This window comes from Parasteatoda tepidariorum, chromosome 4 (genome assembly GCF_982258835.1).
Source record: "Parasteatoda tepidariorum strain Cologne lab strain chromosome 4, Ptep-v5.0, whole genome shotgun sequence".
In the NCBI taxonomy this organism is placed as follows: domain Eukaryota; kingdom Metazoa; phylum Arthropoda; class Arachnida; order Araneae; family Theridiidae; genus Parasteatoda; species Parasteatoda tepidariorum.
The window spans coordinates 117,039,897-117,053,914 of NC_141758.1; the positions used below are offsets into that span (position 1 = coordinate 117,039,897).

The 14,018-nt window shown below is 30.2% G+C and overlaps 1 long non-coding RNA gene across 1 annotated transcript; it reads left to right on the top strand.

The window, feature by feature from the left end:
• The first annotated feature begins 2,220 nt into the window (after positions 1-2,220).
• Positions 2,221-10,186, top strand: LOC147812627 (uncharacterized). Its single transcript, XR_015433328.1, has 3 exons — positions 2,221-2,400; positions 4,139-4,239; positions 6,478-10,186. It is a non-coding gene; the product is annotated as an uncharacterized LOC147812627 (long non-coding RNA).
• The last annotated feature ends 3,832 nt before the right edge of the window (positions 10,187-14,018 follow it).

The window sequence follows — 14,018 nt, forward strand, 5'->3', positions numbered from 1 at the left end:
GATTGTTAACAAAATACTTAAATTATCCACAAGTTTGGCAAAATCTCTTTTAACTTGTTGCAATCGAGCACTCTACAGTAGAACAGTTCAACGAGGACCGATGCCGCACACCCTCGGTCCCTCCACGGGCTGATTAAAATTGTCACCTCCCCCTCTCACTAACCGCTGCCAGAAATGCAAGACTTCGGTGATCTAGTGGGAACCGTGTCTTACGATCATTACCTCTGTAAGACAAATAAAACATGCAGAGATAGACTCAGAACAGATCCCGGTGTGTCCAGTTAACTTGCGATCTCATGTAACCTTACTTTCTTTTGGGGAAACAGTATATTAAATTTTTTTGTAATTCATTTACGTCGCACTGGAGCTGCACAATGAGCTATTGGCGACTGTATGGAAAACCATTTTGATCATATGCAGAGGGGATGGCACCTCCGCTTCGATATCCCGACGACCTGCACGCGAAGTCGAGCACTTTACGATAGAACAGTTTAACGAGGACCCATACCGCACACCCTCAGTCCCTACGCAGACTGATCCAAGTGGTCACCCACCCGCAAACTGACCGCAGCCAGTGATGCATGACTTCGGTGATCTACTGGGAGCCGTGTCTCAAAGATTAGTCCAATGCAGGACAATTTTTTTTGTCTTCGTTTCTTAAAAAATATATATATATATAAATGAATGAATTGTAATAAGGCAATAAAAAAATAAATTTTAAGTATTTTAAATGCTTTGAAAAAGAATTACAAGCTAACATTTAAAAAATTTTAGCGTTTTAAAATTTCATTTTTCCAATTTTTTTATTTCTATGTATTTTTATTTCTTTATATGCATCACACGGCACCATGTTGGAGTTGTGTTCACCGACCTTCAGAGGATGTGCCACTTCCTCCGTTGTACCGATAAAAGATAGTGGATTCAAGTAATGATCAAATCATAGCAGAAACCAGTATTGAACCAATGATAGCGAGTTCGAGAACTGGTAAAAATCAGTGGATTCTAGTACCGATTGAAAAAAATGAGTTCGAGTACTGATTAAATGATAGAGGGTTCAAGTGCCGATAAAAAAGATTGCGGGTTGGAGAATTGTTCCAAAGAGAGTGGGCTTGAAAGCTCTTCAAATGATATCCGATTCGAGTACTGATTAAAAAGAGAGTGGGTTCGAATATTGAAAGCAAAAGGAAGTTGGTTGGAAAAATATTCGATACATGGAATAATGTTCAAACAGCCGAATTGTGGTAGAATATTTTAAGAAAACCTTAATTTTAAATTTTAATTTTTCAAAAAATATATTCGAATATTTGAATTTTAATTTTTCAAAAAATATTGCTTGCAATTTCGAGTTTTGCCATCTAAAATTACTTAATTCAAAACGATATAAAATTTTTTATACCATACAGTGATGTATCAATTTTGAACGTATCTCTATCTTAATACTGTTGTTGTTCATTTACGTCGCACTAGAGATGCACAATGGGCTATTGGCGACGGTCTGGGAAACATCTCTGAGGATGATCCGAGGACACGCCATCACAATTTTGATCATCTGCAGAGGGGATGGCACCCCCGCTGCGGTAGCCCGACGACCTGCGCGCGAAGTCGAGCACATTATGGTAGCACAGTTTAACGAGGACCCATACCACACACCCTCTGTCCCTACGCAGACTGATCCAAGTGGTCACACATCCGCACACTGAACGTAGTCAGTGATGCTTGACTTCGGTGATCTGCTGGGAACCGTGTCTTAACGATTAGTCCACTGCGGGACCCCCCCCCCCCCCCATCAGAGATAGTTTTAGTTGTAGTTCATCTACGTTGCATTTGAGCTGCGCAATGGGTTATTGGCGACGGTGTGGGAAACATCCTTGGCGATGATCCGAAGACATGCTATCACTATTTTAATCTTTTGCAGAGGGAATGGTGACCCCGCTTGGGTAGCTCGACGCACGCTACGGCGGAACAGTTTAATGAGGACCCATACAGCACAAACTGATCCAAGTGGTCACTCACCCATACACTGACCGCAGCCAGTGATGCTTGACTTCGGTGATATGCTGGGAATCGTATCTTAATGATCAGTCCACAGTGAGAACCCATCAGAAATAGAAAAGTCTTTTCTGATCAAAGAGGCAGCTGAAGAGAAAAATGGTTTTTGTGACAAAAATGAACAGTTGGATGCGATCCCAAGCATCCACCCTCTTATATAAAAAGAGCAACACTCGCTCTCGTTCTTTACCCAATCTTTCATATGTGTGTTCCCGTCATGGGATATTTAGGTCTCAGATGACCAGTTCTACAACAACACCGAACGAATCGTTCTTTAGCCACGTATTTATGTTCGTACAAAGAAGTTAAAATTGTGGGATATACCTTCTGTTGTTTGTTCAATATTAACAGGTAAATTTACTTTCATTCTTATATAATCAGCAATATTTTTTGTATGAAATTATTTTAAAATAAAAAAGTTCATATTCATATCAACTTCATAGTCGTTGAAAAAGTCTTAGTGACTCTAAAATAAATAATTTAATTTCAAATGAAACAAATTTCACTAAATTTTTTAATTCTCTTAAGCAAGAATTTTTAAATAGCGTTTAGATGCTTAAAGCATCCAGACACGCTGTATAAAATGTGTACGTAATATTCGCTTGGATAACCTTTTCCGGTGCAGCGTAAAGTCTAGTAAAACTAATGTAACACATTTTACATGCCTTCTTTAAATGTAAAACTAAGTGCTTATAAACATTAAGTAACCACTACTCCTTAAACAATAAGTGTATAAAGTATCATTTAAAAAGTTTTGTCTAATGTTTCATTTGCTAATTTCTTGCTTCATGTCTAATGTTTAGATTCAAAATTTTCAACCAAAATTTGTTGTTCGGGAAAAAGTAAACATGATGAGCGTCCAAAATTTGCAATTTTGATTTGAAAGATAATTTAAATAAATGCATTCGAATTCTTGTTATTAGATCGAACTCTGAATTTACAACAGTTTCTGTAGTGAACTAAAATTGATCTTATATTATTGAAAATTCGACTTATTAAACTCGTATGTTGCATTTTTTTTCATGCAGTTCTTTTTGTTGCAGATTCCTTATTTTACATGCAAAATGTTTGGAATGTTGGAATTGTTCAATTAAAATATTAATTAACACAAAGTAGATCTTTGTTAGAGATATTATTTAGTTTCTAGTAGTTTTCTTTCTTATTTGGAATCTTACAATTGAAACTTGTAGTGTATCTACCACTAAAAAAATATAAATCCAATTCACTAGTATACAAGGCATGTTAACTCTACTCTATGTTGTGGTACCTTTTCATACCTGACAGTTGACATTGTTGTTAACTACTTGCTCTCCACATTGGTGACCCGGACGTGTTGTGAACACTCCTACCTTAACAGGAACTCCCCCTACGAACAGTTTCAGACCTGCTTATGAGTTTATTCAATAGTTATTCAATTCTATCTCAGATGTAATGGCTAAGCGATAGGTTGTTGTAAAGTCAGACCGCTTTCTGATTCATATTCAAATTTTTAAATCAAATTTGTGCCCTCCGGCTATCATCGTTTCATGTTTTTCTCAATGATATAAGCAAAATATATAGCTATTATATAACCCAAAAAAATGTGTCTTGTTGCGAAATTTTGGACACTTTCACTTGCTAGTGTACTCAAATAATAACTTTGACTTAGAAGAAATTTCCCTATTTTCCTAACCATAATCCTCATCATAATTGGCCAGACAGCCCAATGTGGGCCAATGCCTTCTACTGAGGATTTCTCCATAATGACTTCCGGTTTATCTTTGATCTGCAATTCTTTTCATTAATTGTAAGAAAATCAGACTCCACCGAGTCGGTCCATCTTAACCGCGGCCTTCCCTGCTTTCTGGTTCCAGTGGGTTTAAAAAGCAGCATCTATTTTAGTTTCCTGACCACTATGAATAAAATTTGTTACCCACAAAATATATATCCATATTAAATTTGCAATCTACTTAAATTTTTCTAAACTTTATGCAAAGTTCATCTGCTATTCTCCTTTACGATTCTCCAATATATTTTTTAATCAATGTATTATATATATTGGCGACTAGTTTCTTTTAAAAGTAACGTTACTCTTTGTTGCTTCATTCAGGTGCTGATTTCTGACTGGATTGGTGTAATCACGAATGGAATTTCTTCTTTTTTTCTGCCTATAAAACTGCCGATGTTTGTGGAATCTCTAAGAAAACAAAAGTGAGTATTTTTACTTTCTTGTGTTTCTATTAACGAAGATTTGTTTAAATCTTTAAATATTTTTTACTCTTTGAAACTAAGCATTTGTAAATGTTAAACTTTAAGAATTTCTTCGCAAAAACACAATTTGTTTTGGTGGAGAACTAAAAGAAATCAGCGTACAGTGTAAAAACTGCTGTACTATTTCTCTAAATTAGATGTTTAAAACATAAACAATCTTATAAAGGAACTTTTTTTTCACAATAATATCGAATCTAGCTTTCAGGAATTTATAGGGTCCAATAATCTAAATGTCTATAAATCAGAAATTTTTACAATGGTAGAAGCTTACACCAGTCTCTCGCTTATTCACACCATGCATTAAATACTCTTGTTTTCGAACGTCGATACACTTTGGATGAAAACTATAGATTGCATGTTGGTTGTCTTCAACACTGCTATGAATTTATGTAGAAATTAATATTCGCTGCTAAAAAGTATTTTTAGTTGTAAAATCAGGATTTGTGTTTTTTGTTTGTTTTGAGACTTAAGAACTTAAACATTTTGTTTCTGGTCTGAATTTTTTTTAATGCATCTGTCGATCCATTCAAAAATCGTGACTCACTCATTGAGGAAACTTAATAAAATAAAATTTGAAGAACTGATAAAACTAAATTTAATTTCAAGGAGAATCATTTGCAATAAGTAGCTTATCATGCAAAAATGCCAAATGTATAAATCTAAATTTTGAATTTCTTTTTTAATTTTCATTGGTTTTTCTTTTGCAAGGCAGATTAAGTCATACGCACTTCAATAATTTGATCCGACATGCATACACGTCAAAACCCTTTAATTTATGCAATCCTACAAATGTGGAATCAGTTGTCAGTCTTAACTAAAAGTATTTCTCAACAAGAACTTTGTTTGAAGCTCTATACATAGAGATTAAATACTAATCGTATTCCTTATTTTATTGAACTTTGATTCTTATATCGTAAAACTTTTACATTTTTATAGGCTCTATGGTGTATTAAAAAATCGATATTTTTAATGTGTTATCAACTTTTTAAAGCTTTTTAAAGAAACGTGAATACTCTTTATTTGACTGAGAAAATTTTAGAACCTTGTACGGATTTGTCTTGCACTTTTAGCAAAACTTCCATTTGCAGCCTTCGCCTCCCAAACTCCCGTTATTAACTAGAGAACTTTCAATTTATTAAAATTAAAAGATCAAAGGTTTTTAATGTATCCTTTGATTTAGTTCCTGATTCTGTTTGGGATAGAACTTAAATCAGTCTTTTAGCTCTGTTACTCTTGCAACATGCAAGACTTTTTAAATTCCTATTAAATTTTCGGGTAGATTATTTGGTACTAAGTACTCGTAGTGCTGCTAGTCAAGAATGTCTCACCATTTTAACAGCATGTTTTGAAAGTTTTAAATAACTTGCTATAACGTAAATATCGTAATTAACTTTAAAAATTGTAAAACTGATATTTATAAATATTTTCATAATGTTTAGTACATTAATATAAAATTACTTAATAAAGGATCATAACTTTGACGAAATGTTTAAGCGCATAGGATTTCAAAACACTATTAAGAAAGGATTATACATAGATTGAAACAGAATAACAAGGAATTTACAGAAAATGTTTAATTATGCTCTTGATAACTAGAGAAATCTTGAGAAACAAAGTGATTTTTCTGGCTAGTAAGAATACGCAAACAATGTGACGTTTTTAGAACATTGTGTAATAAAGAGCAACTTATGAGATCAGAAAATGGGTTGGGTTTCGTGAATTTTATGATCTGATTAATTCTTCGCTTAAAATTTATATCATTAGAAAAGCTTCTGTGAATTAAGATTTTCTGCGGTGTTTAAGGAAAGCTTTATTAATTTGTTAAATGGCAAAATTTATAAAATTCCTCTCCAAAGCTAAGTAATGGGCGAGTTCCTCTTGGTTGCTAAACAACTGAATCGTCAAACAAAATTCCTTTTGACTGGGTCGTTTTTTTCGTGCAAAATAAAATGAATCTGAAATTGAAAAACAATCTGCTTGAAAAAATATTTTTTAAACAGCTTCCTTTTTCTTCCAATCAAAATGGTTTAATTTAGTGGGCTGTTGAAAATCCGTACAATGCTTACCGTAACATTTTAAACTGAAAATTTCAATTTTTTTAAAAATCACTTTCAATGCATCCGTTTACTAATGTAAGTGGTTTACGGCCCAGTAATTATAGTTATTATTTAATTGCAGCCAGACTATTGCTCACCGGATGCCTGAATTTCACAGCATGGAATGAAAGAGCAGCCTGACTATTGCTCACCGGATGCCTGAATTTCACAGCATGGAATGAAAGAGCAGCCTGACTATTGCTCACCGGATGCCTGAATTTCACAGCATGGAATGAACGAGTAACATTTTCTTGATGAACTCTTTTTATATTATGTGGAATGTTCCTAATTTGAACACTTTACGCATTAATTGCCAACACATGTTAATCTTGACTTATGCAGATATTTTAGATCGTTGATATTAGTTTCAATCTTACTTTTCTAATAAATAGCCTTAAGAATACTTTTTAAGCGAGATATAATTAAAAACATTCCAATTAAATTTTAAGTACAATATTCCAAAATTCTATAGAAAGTCAAGGAGCAAACAGATGTTCATAAATTTTAACTTTTTATTTTTAAACATTTTCTTTAATCTGTCAAATTACAAGATTCCAATAAATATTGGTAAAAGCAAATACTGTTAGATGCAAAAATATCATGTTATAATAAAACTATAGGGCATATAGAGAACATCTCTAAGTACGCTAATTTCCTCATCAAATAGCAAAATTTATGAAGAACTTCTTTCCTAACCCGAATTTAAAATTCTGATTTAAGATGTTATGGGACGTTTTATGAAGTCATCTAGAAGAATGTAAGATTTTAACTCTGCTCAGGTATTGTCTTTCAAGTTATCCTTTGCGCTAGTATAATTGAAAACATCGGGCGATCACTCAGTCTTCGGAATTGCTTAATTAAGTGTTAATTTCGCCAAACTTATCCAAATTTAGATTGTTGACACAAAAATTAGAAGCAATTAGCATTCTTATTGTGAAAGTAATAAAATTGAGTGCTTTCAAATAAAAACATTCATTGTAATTCATTATTAGCGTTTTTTTTTCTTGATTCAACTTTAAGTTAAAAAGGGTGTGATTTGGAAAACAATTAATTCAATTAATAATTAAATTTAAAATGTCACGCAATTCTCAAAGTTTTTGCTGGAAATTTTGGTATTTTTACAGATGCACAAAACAGACTAAAAATACTTTTAAAGTTATATTTAATAATTCAGAAGTATCTGATTTTGAATTTCAGAAACTGGACTTATATTTACGTCGTTCGGTACGAAATTTGTAGAACGAATTTTTAATTCAACAGTTTTAGGGCATTTATTAAACATACAATTTGTCTGCTTTCACATTAAACCTTATTTTCAGTTAGGAAAAAGAAATGGACTTCGCTGTGACTCTTTATTTTACTAAATTCTAAACCCTAGGGTGGAAGTGAGGGGGGGACTATATGAATGTAAAAACCTAAATAGGATTTTTACTTTTAAGCTTAATTATATAATTAAAAGTTTTTAATAGTCTGCGTGCTCTAATTAAAATGAGTTGAGAAAACAAATTCGAAAATAAGTACTTCTAAAGAATTGCTCTTGCGTGATTTAGCTTAAATCTAAATATTTTATAATGGTGTAATTGCAGTTGGAAAAAAATTTAATAATTTTTTTTCCATAATGCTTACTTGTCTCAAGAATTTTCAACGTAGTTCAAAACTAATATCAAAATTTTATTTTAGCAAGTAGCTAATATTGTAAAAGTAACACGCTATCTAGTCCAGTCAAATTACTAATAGTAAATAAATTACATTTAAAGTCTATCGCAAATTTGAGTTTTAATGATTCTTATTTGCTGCTGGAGTAGCCAGATAATGACTAACTGTTCAATAATCACGTAACATACCTTAACATTAACCATAACACTAATTCGCTGCTTCAGTAGTAGAATAAGAATAGAGTACAAGACTAAACATCTTTTTGAATAAAAGTAAAATTATAATTGGGATTGGACTGAATAGAAACGGAGCTGAAAAATTCATAACTTAACCGGAAATGTTATTTTTTAATAAAAATCAAATTTTTGAATTACTAAATTTTTAAGAATTTTTGTTTCAAAGGTCACAGCAAGTTCTTTAAAGTAAAAACTAACTTTCAAACACTGTAAAAAGGTCATTTTAATGGCAATTGTTATAAATTTACAACTTACGAATTGCGCTTATTACACTTGAGAGAACTTTATAACTATAGCTTTATTCAAACCTTTAAGTCCATTTTACCTACAAAGCCAGATTTCCATTTAGTTCTAGCCAGACTTAATTTTCTACTAGTTTTGTTTTTGACATGAATATTTTATAGAATCTGAAATGTAAAAGAAAATCTTTTGAAAAAATATACTTTAAATAGAAATTAAATATGAAGAGATTTGTTTTCAATGACAGCCCCAGATTTGTCTAAAATTACATAAGCTTTAAGACAAAAGTCATGTAAAGTTTCTCAATTAACATATAGTTTTGCGTCTGCAGCCCCTCAAATCTCATAATACGAGCTTTCGTGCCAATACAAAACTATTTGTAACGAAATCAAAGCTCCAGTCAATATGCACAATACTTTTAAACCAAAAGTTTAAATAGAATTCTATTATTAACTAAACCCTTTTTAAATTTTCCAGTTTAAGAAATTTTAACTTGAGTAGACGGAGCTTTTTATAAAACCGAAGTGTTTAAGTTAAAAAATTTTCAGAAATTATTTGTTCGTAAACATATTAAAACAACTCTAAGGAGGGGAAATCTGGATGCCTGAAGTGTTTTATAGTTATAAGAGGGCAAATGTGTGTTGCGATTTTTAATAAAGGTAAGACTCCCAAGTTTGTAATAAAACTATTGATAATTTGATTTAGAGTTGAAGTAACATTGAAGGAAAAATAAGGATTTAATCTTTTACTTTAATATTACTATTAAACATGAACTTCGACAGAGACAGTTTAAAATGTCCTAATTTTTAAAACTTTATAAAAAAAAAAACTAACTTGTATAGACAAACTTTTAAAAGAAAACTCTGGAAAACGATCAGTCCGATGTATTATATTTGATAATGAACTCCGATTGGCCTAGTTCAGTAATTACTCCTTGTTTTTTTTTTTCTTTTCGAGAAGTTAAGCTCAATTAGAATAATTCAACTGTTTCCGCCCCATATGCCAGATCTATCGGAAACTCTATCTAAGGACATAGCTTTACAACACAGGTAAACATGTGTGAAACGAAAAATTCCAAAACCACTCTACAAGTGTGGAGGTCGAATTGGTAGAATTGACGCTGATTCGGATGTTCATGACCTGAAATCTCCGAGGAACTCTAGCACTTACAGCCGAACAACATAAAAACTTTTAAACTAGGTCATGAATAAAATTTTAAAAGGTTGGGTGGAGTACAGTAAGGTCCTGGACTGCAATTTTAGTTTCGCAGGTTCGTGCCCTGAAAAATCCCCCAGCGCTTTAAAAATCTTTATTAATACTAGACCACTCATTAAGACAGTGATAGAATCTCTTAAAAATCTTTAAAAAAAAAAGTGATCTAAGCGTTGTGTTGATGAGGGCTGCCTTTGATGGAAGATCTTAAACTAAGCGTTAAAAACTTTGTATAGCTCTGAATTTGAAACTTAGAATTCTTAGATTTGCGATCGATGAAAATTTTTATACCAAAATTTAAAATGCAGCTCTAACTTTCCAAGTCTTAAAATATATAAACTACAGAAGCGAACATTTATAGTTGCCATTTTCAACGTTTATTTCGATGCAGATAAGTTTCGACTCAGACTTTTATTAATCTTTAAGTGCTAATAATCGATAAACAAATTTCTAGAGTGTCTTAGGGCAAAACTTTTCTAAATTTGGAGTAATTTAACAGTATTTGCACTTAATAGTTTTCTAAATTTTCAATTCTACGTAAGTCTTTCAAATAAATAAAAGGTTTAAATGTAATAAGCAAATTTTAAACTAATTTTTTGAGCCAAAATTTAATTGAAATGTTTAACACTAAATTTACCCTTTTCCACGTATTAAAAGTACAATTTACCAATAATTTTAATTTCTTATTCGCTTTGAACTTGTGTTAAAAGTAACGAAATTTGAATTGAAATTTTGTTTTGAAATCTTAATTCTTGTTACCCTAAAGCTAAATGTTTTTCTTAAATATCTTGTATCAGTTAGATTACATGACTCAAACTGTATTCTTAAATTAGTTTATTTTAAAACAATGTGTATTTAATAACAAATGTATTGTATTACAATAGTATGAAATTCAATTTATATTTAATGTTGATGTCAACGATATTATTGTGTATATATAAGTATTTGTGAGTAATGTGTCTTGAATATTAGTTTTAAAGCACTCTTTTTGTACACATTTCGCCACTAAAAATGCTCCTAGTATAAATTATTTTAAAAGATGAATACTGGCTTATCGTGTAGTTTGTTTCATATTAAACCAAAGGTCGCTGAACAAGTTTATCTTTTTAGAATTTTCAAAGATACAAAATTTTAAACCAGTTATCAAAATATTATAAACTTAAATTTTCTAAATTAATCATTTTGTTTTCTGGATTACTAAATTTTCCGATATATCTTAATTATAAATTTAAAATTGTGTATGACAATGCAGTTTTATTTGTTCTGTAACTTTCTACATTTGAAAACTAGACCTTTTTCTTAATAGTAATGGTAAAACTCTTAAAAATTATACTCACTACGTTAATTTATATTTTTCTTAAATTTATTTCAATTTAAAATTCTAAATTTTATTGTAGCCTAAGCTTGAATCTGTCATTTTGTAAAAGGGTCTTCTTCATTTTGGATCCATTGAAGAAACCCCTTTTTCAAAATGATTCCTTCAATTTTGGCTTTCATTAAATGAGATTAGATAAAAATTCAAAACTGCGAAATAAAATTTAAACTTTTAGCTAAACTTAACTGAACAAAATTTTAAAAGTGAACTTTCATAAATTTTTTACGTTTCGTTATTTAAAAATTTTGCAATCACATGTTCAAAAATTTTATTACAATAGTTTCAGATAAAATAGTTCAATAAACAATAACGTTAACTTATATAATTAGCCATTTATAAATCTCCAGCTGTGTAGAAACAAAATAGTAAATATAATATTGGTTTAAATTTTTTTATTAAATAGATTTAGTGGCGAATGTTTTCAGTATTTTGTATTGAATCATTGTTTTGATACTTTAAAATGCTAAATTTGTAAAAGTTTGTAATTTGTCTTGGACAGAAATAAAACTTACGTTCAGTTTACTTTTGGTCTTTTATTAAATAAGAATAAATTTTTGTTGGGTTACGATGTAGGATCGCGATAATCGATCTTTTATACATACTTTAGCACGAACTCTTATTTCCGGAAGAAACCTAAATAAGAATTTAGAAGAAAAATTACAAAAATTTACTTAAAATCCACTCAAAACCAGTTTACTCGGCATGGTAGAGAACAAAAGTTTTATGGCACTTAAATTGATATGGTTTGCTAATGCAAAATGCTCTTTATATTGAAAAGCAAAGTATATCAGCATACGTTAATTCCAATTATATTGTAAAAAAGCTAATCACTTTTTAGATATACTAAGCGTCTTTTACATTGCATTATTAATTCAAATGTAAAGATTTAAAAATTTATTTATTTTAGCAGCAAAACCAAATTGTTTGATAAAAATATTAAACGTTATAAATGCAAACAGAGGTTAGAAATTTTTCTTTCGTGAAAAATGCTATTACACTTCGTATTTAGGATTTTGAAAAATTTTCTCTGATTTTTGAAAATTCGATGCTTTAACACAAAAAATCATTTTTGAATTTTTACGAATCTGAATTTAAATTTCTGGGTCATAGTTTCAAAGGCCATTTTTAAAAATACCTCGTGTTTTTTTGGAGTATATTTAACTATTCCTCAGTGCTAAAAATCGTGTTAAATTATGCTAAATTAAATGAAGCAGTCTTAACGGTAATTTCGTAGATTTTGTGTGAAACAAAGCTTTTAATAATTTATACTCTTTTTAGTATTGTTCTAACGCTAAATCTTTAACTTCTTCGAGAATAGTTTGTTTTTAAAGAATACGAAAATAGTGTTTAAAAACCATTAAATGGAAATGATTTCGTGCTATTTCACTTTATAGAATCTAATTTCTTTTAACTTATGAAAATATTGGATTTTTAAATTTTTCCCGTAGATTTTACTATTTTAGTCTGAATATTATTTGGAAGAATTAAGGATTTTACATAACTTTTTGCAAATAAGTTTTATATGCAAATAACTTTTTGGATGACTTTTGTCTAATACATAATATTCGATAGATACTAAGAGAATGTAGTTTGCTTTATTGTACGCTAGAATAACCCTAGTGTTTTAAGAACGGGTTTATTGAAATTGCTTATTACATGCTGAAATAGGTCTAATCTCTGAAAAAATAAAATTTAAAAAATTATAAGTTTTTGAGTTTGCAAATCCTATTTGTAAGGTTTATCTTTGGTTTAGATCCCAGTAAATTTCATATAAAATAAAAAGAATTTTTAAAGTTAATTTCAATATCCTTAAAACTGATGTTAATCGTGAATTTAAATGTATAAAATGTCCTAAAAGTTCTATAAAGATATGTTTACGTGCCGCATTTGTTTTTATTCACTTATTGCATTTACTTCGAATTATTGAAAATAACGAAGGAAGTTTAGGTGCCCTATTTTCAAAAATTTAATAAATAAAAAAATCGAACGCTATCTGAAATATTTTGAATATAAACTATTAAAAGTAACGAGAGTCCTAGGCAGCTATTGGAATATAAATTAGTCTAGAATAAATTATTAATGTTTAACATTATAATTTATACCATATACAATATTAATGTTATCTCCATATAATATAGTATAAATTAAAGCTAAATTTCTAATCATTAAGTTGGAAATAAAATAGGACCTATGATTTTTTACAAAGTTTATACACTTTCGCGTCTTGATAAAATCAATGAGGGAACGCGACCCGTTGAAAACCCATCAATAGCTGTGAAGAAAATAAATGAGTAAAGCTCATATGCTAATCTGGGAATTGCGACGACAACTTTAGTATTTTTCATGGCGATTCTTTCAATGTCAGAAAAATCAAGTGGCCTGTGCACAGATGGTCCTTTTTAAAACTATTTGTCCTGAAACTTTTCCAAACAATTTTCTTTTCACTAAGAATAACGTAATCATTTAAGTTTTGTCTCACCCCCTCTTTTCCTTCTCTTTTTCAAGCAAAAAAAAAAAAGATCAATTTCAGTTCGCCACGCTTTTTAAATCCAGTTAGGACAATTTTTTAGTCACTTACTGAAAAAAAATTTCATAATTTATTTATCACTTCCTTTGTACAACAAATACATTTTCACGTTAAAATCATTGGAATCTTCAGCTCTCGTTCATTTTTATTCGATTTTAAAATAAAAATATTTATAATTGAGCACATTTTTTTGTAAAACCTTTCTGGAAAATAAAACTTCCCAAGATTTTACAACATATTCTGATTAAAAAAAATTAGGAAATAAGTTTTCCCAACTTCATATTATTTAGTAAAATGAGGACACTTGGGCAGTTCTAAAATGGTTCAAAGCTTCCATAATTATACTTAACTGTGCTGTTATTTAATAAAATATAATT